This window comes from Colius striatus, chromosome Z (assembly GCF_028858725.1).
Source record: "Colius striatus isolate bColStr4 chromosome Z, bColStr4.1.hap1, whole genome shotgun sequence".
NCBI lineage: Eukaryota > Metazoa > Chordata > Aves > Coliiformes > Coliidae > Colius > Colius striatus.
This window is the reverse complement of record NC_084790.1, coordinates 2,480,540-2,491,076: the sequence shown is the minus strand read 5'-3', so window position 1 is coordinate 2,491,076 and position 10,537 is coordinate 2,480,540.

Sequence of the window (10,537 nt, the reverse complement as noted above, 5' to 3'; positions counted from 1 at the left end):
TTTGGCAAGGACATCTCTCTTTTTCTATCATCTAGCATCCTTTCAGCTTCTAAATTTAATCTGTTAGTCTACAAATGCAGTTTCTGGTCCACTGGTTGGTTTAAATTTCCAGTGGCTCTGTATTAACATGTCAGCTCACCCTACAAGCAAATCTCCAGGAGTTGGCAAACCTGAGCTGTGCCACGTGTAGGTATGTGAAAGAATGGGCTGTTGCTACAGGAGGTGACTGTAAACCTCACTGAGACATCACCTGAATGCCTCATGCAGTGCTACAGGCTGAGGGAAGTGGAAAGCTGTCCTGCTGAAGAGGACCTGAGGGAGTTGGTTGACAACAGCTGAACAGGAGCCAGCAGCGTGCCGAGGTGGCAAAAGAGGCCAAGGGCATCCTGACTTATACCAGAAACAGTGTGGCAGCAGGAGCGGGGCTGTGATTGTCCCCTGTGCTGGGCCCTGGGGAGGCTGCAGCTCCAGGGCTGTGCTCAGTGCTGGGCCCCTCACTCACTGCCACAGGGACACTGAGGGGCTGCAGCGTGGCCAGAGCCGGGCACAGAGCTGGGGAAGGGGCTGGAGCACAAGGGAGGGGCTGAGGGAATGGGGGTGTTGAGCCTGGAGAAGAGGAGCCTGAGGGGACACAGCAGCACTCTGCAGCTCCCTGACAGGAGGCTGAGGGGAGGAGCAGTGACCATCTTTGCTCCCAAGTCACAAGCAACAGGAGGAGAAGAAACAGCCTCAGGTTGCCCCAGGGGAGGTTGAGGCTGGAGCTGAGGCAGAACTGTGTCCCTGAGAGGGTTGTCAGCCCCTGTGCCAGGCTGCCCAGGGAGCTGGGGCAGTGCCCAGCCCTGGAGGGATCCCAAAGCCGTGGAGCTGAGGTGCTGAGGGCTGTGGGTTAGTGGTGAGCTGGGCAGGGTGAGGGCAGGGCTGGGACTGCAGCAGCTTCAAGAGCTTTTCCAACTAAAACAATTCTATGATTCCTGTACCCTCCCTCTCCTGCAGAGAGAGGCAAGAGAAACCAGCAAGGGCTGTAAAGGCACCGCAGGTGTCGGGCTTTTCAACCAAAGTGGAGATAAGCAGGAGAGGCAATGGCTGAGGTGTATGACAGACCAAACAGAGTTTGGGTGGAGGAGAGAATACCCCAGTTATCTTCACAGTGAGCTGGGAAGCAGCAGGATCGAAATACCAGGCACTGGATGCTTGCCCTCCGTTGCTAGTGGCTGCAGCAGCACCATCATCTCTCCCTCGCTGCCTTTGCTGATGGGTTGTGCAGAGCTGCTCCTCTGGAGACAGGCTGGAGCTGCCTGGCAGCTCCCCACAACGCTGTCCTGTCTTCTTGGGTCATTGGTGCAGAAAGATATCTCATCCCCCAGCAGCCCTGGCTGTTAGCTCTGCTGTGACCACCGTGGTGCTGCCCTTGCTGCTGCTGCTGCTTTTCTTTTTGAACACTGAACTTCGCAGGCTCTTGCTGCTTAAACAGCCCTCGGGGATGGACTGTAGCTGTGTAAAGACACACATCCCAGCAGCAGCTCTGGAAGAACAGTCAGCATTAATGACAGCCAAAACCTCTCAAGAGACTAAGGCAAATGAAGCAGCCTCCAAGACCATTTGTCATGAAATATCTGAGCTGGAACCTTGGGTGGGGTGAAGTGAAGATGTTAAAGCCCATGGGGTAGGCCTTTTTTAGGCCTTTCTTGCAGGCATGTGAGCATTTCTGCTGCTGCTCATGGCTCGGGTACAGAACCCAGGACAGCTGAAGGTATTTTAGGGTGCTGATCCCTAAGGAAGTGGCTTCCAGGAGGATGGAGCATGGCAGTCCTGCAGTGTCAGTGCATTCACTACATCCACCTGCCTCTGCCTGGTACCTGACATCTCTCTCAACACTTGGAGCATGTGCTATGTAAGCTGCCAGGAGCATCTTAATGTGGGAGCAGGGCTTTCCTCGTGGCTGCCTTCGAAGGGGCAGCCTGACACACTCCCATCTGAGAGGTGCAGAGGGGCAGGAGGCTGCAACTGTCAAACCCAGAGAAGACTAGTACAGCCCAAGGATGCCTGGTAATATGTGCACAAAGCCATGAGAGAAGAGAAATGCTGCTCAGTGAAGGCAGATGCCAGAAGGCACAGGAAGCTCTGGGCTCAGCTTTGCCTTTTAGAAAAAGCTAGGAAAAGGTGTGAGGGGAAAGCTACAGCTAAAGGTGTGCAGTGCCTGGGGAAGAGAGCTGCTCAGGTAGGTTTGTGGTGCCAGCAGACCCATCCCACACATACATGGCAGCTGAGCAGACCTGCATGTCCCCAGCCATTCCCACCAGCAGAAAGCTGTGAGCATCAGAGCCCTGCAGAAACGATCAGCTTGGTGCTGAAAGCCCAGACAGATGGGTTTAGCTGCCACAGCCCAAGCTGGGGCCCTGGGGTCAAGGTTAAGAGACCCAGGACCAGATGCAAACTGACATTCATGAAAAGCTCCCCCCGGCACCCTTGGCAATGTGCTGAGATATGGCTGGGTCAGTGCAGACAAGCCGAGCTTTATAGATCAAAAGCAAAAGGCAGGAAAGAGCCTGACCTGTGTGAGTCAGCAGTGGGGGTGGGAGGGCAGAGGGTGGTGAGAGATGGCAATAATCACAGCTTTCACACTGCAGCCTCTCTCTTCTCACAGTCACAGAGAAATGCAGGGAGCCGAGGATGCTGCTGGTCCTTCTGACCTGGTGGCAAGCAGTCAATACTCTGCTGTGACCTCTCCTGTTTATCTGGTGCCTATTTACCCTCTAAGTGGGAGAGATCAGCCAGGGCAAATGTGGAGCTGCAGGGCAGGAGGAATCAGGCAAGACAGCACATACGGGGCATTTTTCTGAGAGCCTTGAGCCCCTTCCCTCCCTCAGTGCTGCTGTTGTCTGCAGGGACCATGGGCTTAGGGTTGTGTTTTCAGAGCAGGGTGAGTGCCTGCATGTGTAAAACTGGACAGAGGGGATTAATCTTGCTGACTGTCCATACAGCTGTTGCCCCTGTGCTTTGCCTCATCTCAGAGTGGGGAGGAGAGAAGAAGCAGCCACCACAGCACTGCTGTGGCTCAGTCTGAGCAGCAACAAATAGAGGCTCACTTCTTCAGGTTCTAAGTGGTGGTGGTGCTCTGACATGTGTTGCATCCTCTGTGAGCAGTGAGACAAAGAGACAACATGATGCTTCCCAGGATCTGTCCTGAGGGATGTCAACTGAGAGACTGAGGCTGTGCAGGGCACTTTCCCCTCCCCAAAGGCTTTAAACACACTCATTGCCGAAGTGTTTGTGCAACAGACCAGGCTAAACCTCCCAAAATAAACCTCCCAGAGCATACCTTGAGACACGGGGGCTTCAGCATCACTCAGTTCAGTTTGCAGAGCTGTTCCTACCACGCTGGTGTAGGCATGTTGGCTTACAGTACAGCCAAGGCTGGAGACAACAGATGAAGACTTGCAGCTCAGAAGTAGTGGGCTGCATGAATGAGATCTGTTCCAGTCAGGGAAATCTACAGTACTCACTCCCACAAGATCCCCCAAAGTAAGGGAAAGAGGACACCAAACTCAAAATTGCCTCTACAAAGAGGCAGCTGTATCCCATGTGATCTTCCCTCTGCCTCCCACAAGCCACATTCAGGTGACACCTCCCGGGCACATTCAGCATTCAGCCCTGCAGTGCCAGAAAAGCAGCTGGTGTCTGGGGCTGCACAGAAGTGACAAGATCTTTCTTGAAAGCTTCTGGTTGTGTTTTTGTGAGTTCATGTATTTCGTGTACTGAAGGGGAATGCCCTTGTTATCCCCCTCCCCACTCTTCAGTAGAGCCCTAGCTAGCTGGAAGCCCGGGGTATGAAAGTGATAGTGGAATGAAAGTCATTTGTCCCCAGCTGCTTCTAGAACAGCCAAAAAAAAAACACTAAAGCAAAGAAAAAAATCCAACAAGACACCAACAAAAAACCAGAGCTCCACTGCAGATCTTCCTGGAGCACAGTTAGGCTCAGAAACATGCAGCTTGCAAGAAGCTTGTGAAAACCAACATGTAGATGCTGCCACTGCTGAACTGAACCCGAAACGTGCATCTGCCACGCTCGTGTCCAACCCTGGCAACAACTGTCTCAAGCTCTCTTTGAAGGCTTGAGCTCATGACTTCAGAGTGGGATTGGATTCAGGGCAAATGTGTCCCCATCCCCTTCTCTCCCCATCCTGAGAGGACTGTAAGGGTTGCTCTTTGCAGTCACCATTCAGCATGCAGCTTAATATTCTGGCACTTGCTTCTCCACCAGCTTGTTGCCTATAAAGAGTATTTGGGCTCCCACAGTGGTTCATTTAAACAGGGTTTTCAAAGGAGTCCCTCTCCCTCGCTCTCCTCAACAGAGGAATAAACAAGATAAAACAGGAAGCAAAATCAAAAGAAACAGAGAAAAGGCAGAAAAAGAGAAAAAGAAATCTGAAGGAGGAAAGGAGAGCCACAGAACAGAGCAAAGAAAACCATTGCTGGGTCCCTGCTTCTCCAAACCAAGCCAGCAGCCTGCCTGGGAACAATTCGTGAGGTTTGGGTTTTATATATAAGGGAGCAGATGGAAAAGTAGACAATGAAAGTGGATTGGGTGGGTTTTTTTCCCCCTTTTCAGCATGGGAACAGCTGTAAGGGAGCTGCTGAAATGAATGGCAGGTAATTCTGGAATGAAGGCAGCGATACCTTTGTGTGAGGGATGGAACAGTGGCCCTCACTAGTAGTGGTCAGAGCTCCAGGCACCACGTTTCTGTTAAAAAGCCGTGGGTAACTCAGTAAGTGAGGACAAGCTGGTGCACTAGCTGCATGAGACAGCTGCATCTTGCAGCATGGGATTCCAATGCCCAGCTTCTGCAGCCAGGAGAAACAGCCACGGGCCTCATCTCAGTACTGGCTGCCTGACAGATGCATGGAAGGCATCCTCTCCCTTCATCTGAGTCTGAAAGGAGGGTCCAGCATACGAGAGGAGAGCAGGGACTGGATGCACAGTGAGCTGGGAACATCACACTCAGGTGTGGATGGGGCTCAGCTTAGGAGACGGGATACCCTGGACTCCTGTGTCACTAACAGAGGGAATTGGGTTCCCTGAAAGAATGGCTGTCATAGAAAGACAGAATCATTTTGTTTGGGAAAGCCCTTGAAGGTGCTGCAGTTCCAGCCCTGCCCTCACCCTGCCCAGCCCACCACTGACCCACGGCCCTCAGCAGCTCAGCCCCATGGTTTGGGACCCCTCCAGGGCTGGGCACTGCCCCAGCTCCCTGGGCAGCCTGGCACAGGGGCTGACACCCCTCTCAGGGAAACAGTTCTGCCTCAGCTCCAGCCTCAACCTCCCCTGGGGCAACCTGAGGCTGTTTCTTCTCCTCCTGTTGCTTGTGACTTGGGAGCAAAGATGGTCACTGCTCCTCCCCTCAGCCTCCTGTCAGAGAGCTGCACAGAGGGCTCCTGTGTCCCCTCAGCCTTCTCCAGGCTCAACATCCCCATTCCCTCAGCCCCTTCCCCAGCTCAGTGCCCGGCTCTGGCCACGCTGCAGCCCCTCAATGTCCCTGTGGCAGTGAGTGAGGGGCCCAGCACTGAGCACAGCCCTGGAGCTGCAGCCTCCCCAGGGCCCAGCACAGGGGACAATCCCTGCCCTGCTCCTGCTGCCACCCCACTGCTGAGCCCAGCCAGGATGCCCTTGGCCTTCTTGGAAAGCTACTGTAAAGGAGACTTTAATGGTAAGTCACAGCCCAGAGAGCTCCTGGTTCACTGGGAGCGCTGGACCTTGCGAAAAGTGCCTCTAATTACATGGTGTGAACTCTCTGCTCTCTCTAGACTGCCTGAAAGCTTCACACTGTGCGTGCCCTTTCTGGCATGGTGCAAATCTCCCTCACAGGGACACAACAGAAGGAGTGAGCTTCCAGAGCTCACTGCAGGACACCAGCTACCCGAGAGCGTCCTGACACGCATGGGCTGCCTTCAGCAGATGAGTCAGCACAGAAGAGAGACAAACAAAAACAAGCAGATGGAAGAAGTGGAACTACCACATGAAAGACATAGTTAAATGAGGAGGACTTGAGGCCTCTCATTAGTGGCTGCAGAGAAATTAATGAGCAACAGTGGCAGTGCAGGTGTCCTGCCTAAAAAAGCCTTCCTCATGCATAGGGTATGATGAGCAGCTGACTGGGACAGACGGCTCCTTCAGCCTGGATCATGACAGAAAACGTTCTGCTCCTGAGCGTTGCAGCTTGATAACTCTCCTAAAGCCCCAGGTCTCTCCCCAGGAAGGTGCCTCACCACAAGCTGCAGCTTCTGAGGAAGGGGTAGGCAATGCCTCACTGGGAGAGGGTATGTCCTGGGGAAGACCAGGTCTGACACCCCTGGGCTGGGGTTCAGCAGAGGGGCAACTCAGGTGACCGAGGGAATCACAGCTTGGAGAACTGGCAGAGGAGCTGCTTCTGGATCCCACGCTGCCTTGATTAACTGCAATAATTGCAGGACCACAGAAGAATGGGTGCTTCTTGGCAGCCTGCATTAGTAAGCCACGTCCTTGGCTGCCTGCCTATCTCCACAGGAGGTCTGTTTTGGTTGTGGTGATTTCTGGGTAGCCGCAGTATCTAGGAGTGTATTAGCTTCCTCACAAAGCATGTTTACACTCTGTGTATGTAATACTCTCATTACACTTGTCATCAGGATCTTACCACAGGGAACAGCCACATCTCTGGAAAATAAGGGTAGTTAGGTCTTCTAAAGAAAAGGCAAGATCTTGCCTGTGGGAGAGAGCATCCTCACTGACAAATGTCCCATAACTTAGTATCCCATTATTAACAACATTTGAGAGGTAAATGGATTCTTTCTTCCTCTTTACTAATCCATATTACCTTATATCACTGAGAATCAATATTGATCTCTGGGATTTTCACAGTCCCAAGATGAATTTGTGTGTGTATCTGTATAACATGGAAACAAAGGCTTCTCCCCAAAGCAGCCCCTTTTATAAATGTATAGAGACTTAGAGGGGTTTTAACCTCTGTTAACAGAACCCTGAGATTCTTATCTTTCTTGCTGGAGCTGGGTGAATGTTCTCTGTCGGTGTCTTCTGTGTCAGGATAGAGATGGATGCTTTAACTTGTTCTTAGAGCTGTTGGAACACGAGTAAGTCAAAGGTCTTGAATGCTGCCAAACAAAGGAGGGGAGATTCAGCACATACTGATAAATGAAGGAGTTGTGTGGAGAAAATCCAATTTCAGGTCACAAGCAGGTGTATGGTAGAGCCAGGAAAAGAAACTCCCTCCCCCAGAGTCAGCCCTTCCCAATCTAGCACAACACCCTGGGGCTCCTCACTCCTGCATACAGCTGAGTCCCCTGATTGTGTGCCCAAACTCCAGCAGCTGTAAGGATGTAGCCAGGCAAGGCAGACTGGGACTGAGGAATATCAGCCTGATAAGTGGTGGTGTTTGTGTGGGAGAACTGAGCTCTGCTTGGCAAACTGCAGATGTTCTTTGGAGCCCAGATACCAAGTGCTGGGGTGGCACTGCTCCTCCTGCCTCACTTCTGCAGAGCTGGGAGCCCCCGAGGCTTTGCCTCACCCAGGGGCAGCCCTAGAACTTGGCCATGGCACTCACAAGTTCCCAGGGCACAGTGTGTTGCTTCTGTCATCTTATGATGTAAGACTGGAAGGTATATAAATAGTTATTTCTTGAAAGTAATGGGCAGCCTGATGTGAGAAAGGTGGTGGCACAGAGCTGCTTTGGTCCCTCTCGGAGTCCATCCCCCTGAAGCTGAGAACAGGCTTCCAGTCTGAGGGGGACATAGGGAAGTTGATGAGCAAAGGCTGCTGAGTTATCTCACACACTGAGAAGAGCACATTTGTGTCTGCTGGATTCATTCACAGCAGCACTATTGTCTGCAGCCCTGAAGCCCAGACTGCTGTAGCTAATTAGCATGGGGAAATCAGCATTCTTGCTCTACCCCTAATGTCACCCAGGCAAGGGCGACACACAGTCAAACAGCTTCCCAATGCTGTCCCTGCCCCCAAAGAGGAATGGGGTCTTTTCTCTCAGCATTTGTGCAGGGTTTCTTTGATTTCTATCCCTGATACAACACAGGAGCTCCTTATGCATGCTGGAAGCAGGTTGATGAGAACAAGCTGTTGGTGCATCACTGACAGAGCATCACAAAGCAGCAGAGCTGCTCCCTAGGCACTTGACCCAGAAAACACACTGCAGCAACCAATACAAATGGGGAAACTCTAGCCCTCATTTTCCCTTTGTCTGTCCACTCCTGTTGACACCCAAACTCTTATTGGACCTCTGAGAGGCTGCTATAGCCTGCCCAAATATGTTTCTCTTTTATCCTGACTGCAGTCTGCATATTTGGCTTCTACTGGGAATTCAGAGATCTCAAAAGAATTGATGAAGCATCCCATCGCCTATGTAAGTTTCCCATTCGATTCAGAAGCTGTCAAGGTCACAAGAAAAGTGCATCTGCATGTTTCTGTGTGATTTCTCCTTCCTAGAAAGGCTGAAAACAGAGAATGTAGGAAGAAAAGGGGTTTGTTTCCTTCTGGAAAGAGAAGCTCCTAAACCCCCACAAACCACTAAGCAGCTTGCATCTCCATTTAAGCATTAAACTGGTATTTTATCTAACTCTGACCCCCTCCATTAACACAGACTTTCTGAAGCTCTCTTTACCAATCACCTCCACTCACAAGGGCCCAAAAAGACCTTGAAGGAGGAGATGTGGCAGCTCCCAGAGGACCTGTGCTGAATGCCATTGATTTAATAAGTCAGAGCAGCCGCGAGACATTTTAATTGCAAAGTCAAGTGATAGAGATTCTGTTAGAAACTCAAACAACAGGGTTCTGACGGGTTTACAAATGTTTTGATTGTCATCATCTGAGTTCCAGACAAGTCTGGGCTGCATCTTAAGTTTTCTGTCTAAAACAGAGTGGGGTTGGGGTTTTTGTTAGGAATCCCCAGAGACAGCAGCCTGGTAGGTTTTTTTTCCATTGAAAAGCAACAGAAACCAGCCACCTTGTCTGTGCTTCTGCCTGTGAGGCTTCTGCACCAAGAGATGAGATGCATCATATCCACAGGCTGTTTCCCAGCAGTATCTTCTTTGCTGTTCACAAGCTTTTAAAGTATCATTCTTTTACCAGAATCCCCAAGAGACTCCCAATATTGTTCAGAGTAATAGAAAACTATTTTTATCTTACAGAAAAACATAGGTGTTATGAACAATTGACAAAGAGGTGTTTTGATCCATCTAGTTCAAACTAGTGGGGGAAAAAAAAAGCTCATAAGAACAGTTAAGAGTATATTCCTGACACATAAAAACCAAACGTCCTAACAACCTGTCAGCTGATATGGAAAGGAGAAACCTGTAATTCTGGTTGACAGCCACAGCCTGACTTCTTATTAGGAAGCCCTGGTATTTTCCTTCAATATTAAAGGCCTACAATGCACATTGCACATCTAAATCTGCCTCTAAGTAAAGAGGAAGATAGGGATTCCAAAGAAAAAGAGTTAAATCATTGGATTAAACACCAGAGGTATCATTAAGTCTGACATAACGTGGAAACTGAAAACAATTATTGGATGATAAAGGCAAGGTGTGTGAGGAAAGACATTACTGGGAAAGACAGGTCTGGAAATCATTTTAGACTGTACCATAGTGGGAATGTTTTTCTCACGTGAGATTTCACTGTTTCTCTAGGCTTTGGGAGAGGTGATACTGTTAAGATACTGATTCAGCAGTTGGGGCTTGGTAAAAGAAGGATGATGCCTCTCTCATTTTCACCAGGGTTACCTGTTTTAAACAGCTCTGGATGCTCGCTGAAATAAATTACAAATGTAACCAGTTCTTTGACGTGGAGATTAAGTTAATGCAGAGCCACATTCCACAGCACTAATGGGTTTTATCTGCAGGGCCTCAGTTACTTGATAATTTCTTGCACGGCAACATTTTTCTGGCTCACTTCTCGAATGTGAATTCAAGTGTTGGAGCAGCTCTTGAGCTGCCACACATGCTCAGATTCACTCCCCGTCTGTACACTCGGTGCAATGGCCAAGTCATTGTGTGGGATTTCAGTTTGGCCCCAAAAGGCACAGAAGTGATTTCTCCAGTGGAAAACTAAAAAAAGCAACTGTCCAGAGCTTAGCCTGGGTGGGAGTGAGTGTGATGTTAAAGGTTTCCTTTGATAAGCCTACACTACTCTGCTTGGAAGCCCCCTGAGATCTCTTCTGTGAAGTTCATCACCAAGACACCGAGAACAAGCCCACTCTGGGCTTCATCAGGACTCCAAGCTTTCCTCAGGGCTGAGTTTATGGTCTGTGTAATCAGCTCAAGGAGCTCTTTACTTCTGGTGGAAAATGCTGATTTATGCCAAAGGAAAACAGCATGAGGTAAAAGGTTCTTTGAGCTGTCTAAACCCTGTCTTGGTTCTCATGTTGTTTGGGGCACTGAGGTCCTCCCCAGGACCTGACTCTGCCACCCAGCCCAGCAAGAGACAGCCTCTGTGTCTAAATGACGAGCAGCTACTCAAGTCCAGCTGCAGGGAGATGGGGCA